Source organism: Abramis brama, assembly GCF_963993115.1.
Source record: "Abramis brama genome assembly, chromosome: 12".
NCBI classification, from domain to species: Eukaryota; Metazoa; Chordata; class Actinopteri; order Cypriniformes; family Leuciscidae; genus Abramis; species Abramis brama.
In genome coordinates, this window is record NC_139974.1 from 25,688,950 (window position 1) to 25,696,088 (window position 7,139).

Consider the following 7,139-nt stretch of genomic DNA (forward strand, 5'->3'; position numbering starts at 1 on the left):
AAGTTGATAAAGTAGCATAAAGAAAAATGAGATTCAAGATAAATAAAAATGTGTCTTCAAAAATACATTAACATCATATGAATCCAATCACAGCTGCTAAAGCCACAAAACGAGTGCCAGAGAATCATATTCAGTCACCTATGATACAGAAAACAGATTTGATATTGTGTTGGAAAATAATGATTCATTATCACAGCTAAACTGGTTTCTTGCTCTTCCCTGCACGTCTCTATCGTGTTCGTGTTCTTCTTCCTTGTCTAAACAGTTTGTTCAGTTGAAGAACAGAAGAACAGAAGATGTGATCACTGATGTGGTGGAGTTTTTTCTTAACCAGAGGAAGAAGTCTCAACATCCCATCGTCAGGCGTTCTCCAGTCCTGGTCTGAAAGTAAAACAAAAATCACAAACCATTCAAATGAAGTTGTTTAATGGACAGTCGGGTCAGCTTATGTTCTGCGTTATTTAAAGCAGTGATGGTTTACTCTGGCCCTCAGTGTCCACTGTCCTGCAGATTTAGCTCCGACCTCAAACCCTCCTGCCTATTGTCTAGAAATAAACCTGAAGACTTTGGTTAAAATTTTCAGATGTGCTCGATTAGGGTTGGAGGTTAACTCTTAATTAACCTCAAAAAGTAGAAGGCAAAGGGCCAGAGTTGCCTGTTCCTTACATAAATTTACAAAGCAGCAGTCAGTACATTATATAATATACACATTGAAGTATTATATATATATACACATATATATATAATATTGCAGCACATAATATAAGCTAAGTACTGAACAAAAACTGTTTTACCCATATCAAGAGCAGCCTATTTTAAAAGATATTTAAGAAAGGCATGGTCTCTTTTGAGCCTTTGCCAGTGATGCTTGATTTCTTTCCAGACAACATACTCTTCTGTCACTTGTTTCAAGAGCTTCACTTGGTCAAAAACCAAGTGATAACCTGTACAATGTAAAATTGTCAACATCAAATTATGTACTACATTTTGCAGCATTGTTTCAATACAATACATACCAATGGACTCGCACACTTTTCTGTCTTCTTTGGGCACCAGATGTTCCTTCCTCACCCGAAACAAAGGACTTATTCGATTAGCTTGCGTTGATATAAGGACTGGTCTTCCTTCTCTGCTGTAAAACAAGAAAGTCTCGACTTACTCTATGTGCAATTACTATTGTTCTTGAAACATAAATTAAGACAGTTATAAATAAGTTAATTTACCATATGATTCAGGAGAGAACATTTGATGAGTAAATACTGATTGCAATATTCTAGAAACTTCACCTGGGAAGGGCTGATCACGGCAAGATTCGCTGCGACTCACTAGTAGCTCTTGTGAGGGTTTGCTCTTAAAAGAGCTGTTGAGTTTGATATTGGTAGACCTTTAGAAAAAAGGACTAAGTAATCCTGCAAAACAGAAAGGAAGGTAATTGTAATACATTACTTGCAAATAGTCAGTTTATAACTGTAGGATATGTTTTCTGTAAAGAGTGTTGCATAATTAAATGTTAAAAGCATTTTTATGTTATAAGTTCACTGATATGTGGGCATTTCTATGAATAAAATGTCTTTAATAGCAAGCAATAATCACATGAAAATGATTTACATGCAAACGGGACAGTTATCAGCAGTGTAACTGATCTGATTATGACAAAATAATCGAGTATCTGATGTCATGTGACAAGTCAGATAAGCTTTTCCACTCTTGCAAACAGAGGTAGGTTATGAGGTGTGGAGAGACATCATGTATCACTGGAACATAAACAGACGGGGACCAATTTGCAATTAATATAAACTTTCTGACAGTGTGTGGGACATCCGACTACTTTCCAAGAAGTGGCGCAACTGATTTACAAATATCGCGATAAATATGTACAGGAATTGAGGCAGTAGCCAATGACAGAACTAGGAGTAAAAGCTGCAGGATTGTGTACGAGTATACAAATATGTACGATTATCATACGGATTTGACAACTTGTTAAATCTTGTGAATTATTAAGACTTTCAGACTATGTTTGTACTGATTGGGCTATGGGTTTTGTGAGAAAAGTTTTAAGAAACAACAAATGCTTGATAAAATGTTTGATTTAGGGTTAAAACCAACACATACATACCATTGCGAATATTTGCCTTTGCAGCTGTCCGTCTTCTCCGTTTACTTCTCCTCAAACAATAATGGGCTGACTGAGTCCGAAAGGCCCTTTTGGTCTTTTCAGCTGAAAAAAGAGAAAAGAAAATATCATTATGTATAATAATATATAGGATTATTTAAAGGGAAAAGTACTGATTTACCTTACAAATATTGGATGTTACATTATAAAGCATTAAAAGCATAGCAAGTGTTGTGGTTAATATGCATTTACAACAAATATCACTTTAAAACTATCAATACTGAGGTAAAAGCATGGTCAGTTTTTTGAGTACTGTCCTTTGCTACACCAATCACAGTAAAACTAAGGTTACTGAGGTTTAAAGCATGGTAAGTTTTGTGGTTACTGTGCATTTACAATAAGTATCACATTAAAACTACCAATAGTGTGGTAAAAGCATGGTAAGTTTTGTGATTACTGTCTTTTTACTACACTTATCACAGTAAAACCAATGTTACTGTGGTAAAAGCATGGTAAGTGTTGTTTTTACTGTGCTTCTACTACAAATACAACTTTGGAAAGAATTGTACTATTTTTAATCTGATATGAATATCTAGGCCTATAGCACGTCACGTGACAGGCAGTGTTTAATCACCCTATTTTGAATTAGAAAGCAATGAAACGCAAAGTCTCCGTGGAGATGGCAGATATAATGGCAGATTAATATCCACAAACAGAAAAGACATTATATCACACATTATTAGAACAGCGTATTTATTTACTTACCAACATCTGACACACGTGAACTGATGCCAAATATCGCGATGTGCTCGGAACGAGACTTCTTCAGCGCGATTTCCTACTGATAAAATATAATTTTACAAATATAAATAAAATATACAAATATAAATTTTATGATGGCAGGACAATGCAATAGCTACAATAACAGAGAGGTTAACGTCTTTATGGTATTTGGCCGTTTTACCTGCAGTTGAGTGTTGTTAAATTCACCGCTGCGTTGTTAAACTCACCGCTAAATGATCACGTGCGTTGTTAAACTCACCGCTGAACGCGCTAAACCTTTGCGGGGACTTTGATATTGCGAGGGGTTTTAAACATCAAAAACCAGTTGGAGGGCCAGATAAAAATTATCTGGGTGCCGCCATTTGACTCGCCCTGGCATAGATAATAATTTTGTAGCCCAATGAGAAAAAAGGGAGTAAATAATTAAAACAAAATGAACAGCATTAGCTGCTACGTGTGAAAAGAAACCTGCTTTGGATGTATTATGTTCAGGACAAACGTAATAGCACTGCAATAGATCGGCTATATTAGGTTAAGGACCAACGTAATAGCACTGCTTATATTAGGTTAAGGACCAACGTAATAGCACTGCTTATATGTTGGCATGTAACGTAATTGCGATTTGCAAAATAGTTTCCTCAGAACGTATTTCATGTGATACAGGGTTGCAAAAAACATGCATTACTGTAAACGGGATTCTTTCACACTCTGGGACATTCTCTCTCCCATCTCCTTGTCTGGGTGAATTATCTATTAAAAATCATGCAACAACAAAGAAGTGTCTTCATTGAAAGACTTCATCCATATAGAATTTTCAAAGATTTTAACCTGAAAGAAGTGAAGGAAATGAGAAGGAGTTATCTTACCGTTCCAAGTCTCCCTAAAGTGAAAGTATTTTCATTTTAAAATAATAAATAACATATAGCCAACCCATCTAAAGAATTCCTTAAATCAAAATTTGATATTGGAGAAAACTCTTGTCAATTTTGTGAAATTGATATTGAAACAACTGAAAATATTTTCTTTTATTGTAGGCCTAATTACTCAAAATTGTTTTGGTCTCAATTGTGCAGTAAAAGGTTGTGTATAATGTGAATCCTCTTGAATACAAACAAATTAAGTTTGGTGTACTGAAGAAAGATTGTTCACAACACTATTTGGTCAATAACCTTTTTGAACTTGCTAAACACTTCATTCTTAAATGAAAAACCCCGTCCTTTCCTTATAATGAACTTAAAGCTTTTGCTACTTCTCTTTCAAATTAAAAAGCTACTACACTAGCCAGTTTCTTCAATGAGCTATGTACCCCTTGCAATAACTTACTTTGCTATTTTGTTGTTCTTTCAATCATTTCAATTATATACTTTTAATTCATTTATTTATTTTCTCTTCCTTGCCTTTCATGGTTGTAAATATGATTTGAGACTTATAATATGATTTCAGAACCGTTGCGTGAAAACACGTGGTGTTTTCTTTCTGAACGAATCAGTAGCCTATTTGAACGAATCGTCTGAATTAATGATTGAACTCACTCGTTAAGACGGTGGCTTGGCACCACCTACTGGCTGTTTCATATTTAAATGTAGCCTATCATTTCATATTTCAATATTCAAAATGTTATATTACAATTTTTATCTCATAACATTATTTATGCAATTGTAATTGCAGTGCAAATGCATCCATGGCTCCTCTGCAATAACAGTCTGTGTAAATAATATCGAATGTCATTCAGAGTCAGCGTCCCACATCTGCAGTGCGAAGATGGATTTTGTTGAAACTGATTTTATTTTACTGGTTACATCCCTATAGTAGGCTAGTGCCTTATTAACTGGATTGATCAGTTAAAAATTAAGAACTTAGGCTACATGATGATGCATATAGCCTACTATTTAATAAGGTTTTATAAAATGCCCCAGGAAATCAATTTATAGCGGAAATGTCACCTTTTTATGGAAAAGTTTGTTTCTGTTGCTGTCAACATTGTTTTTGAATGATACATTAAAAATGCAGTTAGCTTCTGTGTACGGATCTACAATGCATGGCATAAAATGTGGTTAATAGTGGATAATTTCACACGCTTCCGTGTCAAAGTGTCTGTTATCAGCGGATTCTGTTCATGTGTGCCCAGACATTTTAGAAATCCCGACCTGCTGATGTTTTACGGCCATGTCCGGAATAAAGAGTAGGCCTATATGGTAAACCTATATACAGTTAGGGTGATATTAAAGGACATAAACCGTGATATAAGAGTTTGCCCATATTGCCCATCTCCAGTCATTTATTCCCTGCGTGACCTGTAAAGTCACGTCCACAAACCTCTTGCCTATTGTTTGGTCACACCACAAAGTGTCACTGTTGCCTCAAAGCTTCGCACTGCCACTCTGAGCTCGATTGCTATGTCTGAGGTAAAACACGCCCCCCTCATTAGCATACAGAGCAATAAATGTATAAATAAATGTAGACATAAATACATATACATAAATAAATGTGAAAATAAATAAATAAATAAATAAATGTGGAAAAAATATAAATAAGGAAATAAAAGTATTAATAGTCATTAATTTTTATATATATATATATTTCTTCGCATATTTATTTATTTATGTATTTATTTATTTATTATTTATTTATTTATTTAAGTCAGGTTTGGCATTCCATAGTGCCAAGGGCCAGAGTGCTGTAAGATGTGAGTCGTCATTGTCAGAGGCTTGTTCCTCGAGGCTAGATCTGATGCCTTGTTTTGCTGCCCTCAGCATGTTTTATTTAGGTTTTGTACCATCTATTTTGAGTATTTTTGATGATTTGTTTTGTTTATTTTGAACTTCATTTGGAGCACGTGTGCAGAGACAGCTTTCCAAATAAATTCACTTGGACGTTAATGATCACCTACGTTGTACTCAACTTATTCCATCTTTTCCCGGGCCTATCGGCAAACAAATTTACGTTACAACTCAGGGTAACTAACCAGCCCTTTGCGGCTTTCCTACATCAGGCGGCAGTGGTTGCAACAGCTTCCCGACAGGGGAACTATCATTTGTGTTTTCAAATAAACAAAATAACTTAAATAAAATTTAGCTAATTTTGCTGAATTAGATTAAATGAAACTATTTTTCCATTGCTACAGTGAAACGGCCTCGTTTCATGTTATTGACAGGTTTCTGGAGGGGAGGGATTGAATCTCTTCTGGATACTGAACAACAACCCTATAGACGCTTTTCACATTTCCGGCTTTCTCAGAAGCAGCCGTCATAATTGGGTGAACCTGAGAGAATACATTAAATATAATTTTTTGTGTTCCCATTTGCTCAAATAGCAAAAGAAAATCTCCACAATATTGTTTTCACAACTTTTAAAATAGAGAAGGATAACAGCATTCAGAAAAGAGAAAGATGTCAATTTTACCGTCACTCCCACAGCTGCTGTATTAGAAACACCCTCACAGCAGCTTTAACTAGATTTTTTGTAATTTGATGCAAAGTAATATAATACAAAGTACAGTGTTATAAATATACATCCATTTTTTAAAAATGAAAATATAAAAAAGCTTTGCAGGATTTACAATGCTGATTACTGATTACAAGAAAGTTCATCCATCAGGAAAATAATCCATACTGCTCCAGGGGGTTAATAAAGGCCTTTTTTTGTGAGAAAAATATTCATATTTATTACTTTATAAACTATGATCACTGGCTTCAGGTAACGGCCGTATGCGAGTCGAGAGCTGTATGGATTACTTTTATGATGGATGGATGCGCTTTGGGCTTCAAAACCTCAGTTACTATTCACTCCCATTGTAAAGCTTGGAAGAGCCAGGATATTTTTTTATATAATTCCGACTGTTTGGCTGAAAGAAGAAAGTCATATACTAGGATGGCTTGATGGTGAGTAAATTAACTAATTAAATTAACTAAGCACAGAGCAAGATGGCAGAGCATTGAAAACCGCTGCAGGGGATTTTAATATTTGTAATTATATATTATGAGAACACATGAATTTAAAAAAAGTATGTGCGTGGATTAATCATTTATAATAAACTGCAATATTCCATGAAAAATATGAAGTGCCAGTTTTTATTTCATGGTGAATTTAAGTGTCCATTGTCCATTCGGTGTTACTTTTGTTTGTTTTTATCTATAAAAAAGTTTTCAGTAATAGGGGTTTTAAAAGTTATTTACCACTTAATTAAAAAATAATTATATCAACAAATAAATATTTTCCAGTAGCTTGGTGGAATGAGTGGTTT

General features: G+C 34.7%; 1 long non-coding RNA gene across 1 annotated transcript; it reads right to left on the reverse strand.

The window, feature by feature from the left end:
* Positions 1 to 242: 242 nt before the first annotated feature.
* Positions 243 to 1,402, reverse strand: LOC311093204. Its single transcript, XR_014608380.1, has 3 exons — positions 1,287 to 1,402; positions 1,017 to 1,132; positions 243 to 381 (listed from the first exon to the last, which is right to left on the reverse strand). It is a non-coding gene; the product is annotated as an uncharacterized lncRNA (long non-coding RNA).
* Positions 1,403 to 7,139: the final 5,737 nt, after the last annotated feature.